The sequence below is a fragment of the Polistes canadensis genome, unplaced genomic scaffold, assembly GCF_001313835.1.
Source record: "Polistes canadensis isolate GaletaPanama2010 unplaced genomic scaffold, ASM131383v1 scaffold_19, whole genome shotgun sequence".
Lineage (NCBI taxonomy): Eukaryota > Metazoa > Arthropoda > Insecta > Hymenoptera > Vespidae > Polistes > Polistes canadensis.
The window spans coordinates 1,043,372-1,044,366 of record NW_014569566.1 but is presented as its reverse complement, the minus strand read 5'-3'; positions in this window follow the sequence as shown (position 1 = coordinate 1,044,366).

Sequence of the window (995 nt, the reverse complement as noted above, 5' to 3'; positions counted from 1 at the left end):
ACAACAACAAAATATATATATATATCGCATAATTAACGACGATTAATTCGTTACTTTTTTTTGTAATTTTTTTATTCCGGAAACAATGATGCGTTCCCCCCTTCCACCCTGTTACCCCACCTCTTCCTCTTCCTCCTGTTTTGCATGCAAGTTACATACATCCTGTTTCACTTGACTGACGTAACACACAATCAACATTGTGTCTACTTATGTGCACGTGGGCGGAGGGTGAAGGGGTTATGGGGGGTGGGGGGTGGGGTACGAGTAAAACTAACGATACGATTACATTTTTACGCATGAAATAAATAAATAAAAAAGATGGGAACGTAAGAAGAAAGGTCTGATTTATTTTTGTCAAATATATATATATAGATGCATTGAAACTGGGCTTATCATATATAAAAGGATGAATAATACAAATTTCTGAATAATGTTACGCGATGGTTAAATTTATCTTCTTACCGATAACAATGATAAAATAAATATACTTTATACACAAGTTGAAATACGATTAATTGTTATATAAATCTTCATTGAAATATTTTCGAATTAATTGCGTCAGCTTAAAACATAAATAAATAAATAAATAAAGAAAAAGAGAGAAAGAGATGGGAGAGAGAGAGAGAGAAGGAAAAGGGAAAGGGTTAAAGGTAGAAACGTGGGCGTGATATCAAAGGAATGATTAACTTACGTCATGGTTGAAACAAACGTCAGAGTTTTATTACGTCACGGATCACGACATTTCAATATTATGACGAAAATTTAGGTTCATAGATACGCGACACATACACACATGCAAATACATCGGGTGTACATATAAAACGATACGAGAATTCAAAATATCAAATTTGTATTACTGCATATTATACATGCACACGTATATACATTTATAGAATACTTTAAAAGATTAATTTAAAAAAAAAAATCGTACGACTTTTTGTTTAAAACAATGCGACGAAAAGAATTATGAAAATTTTAACTATTGCAATGGTAAA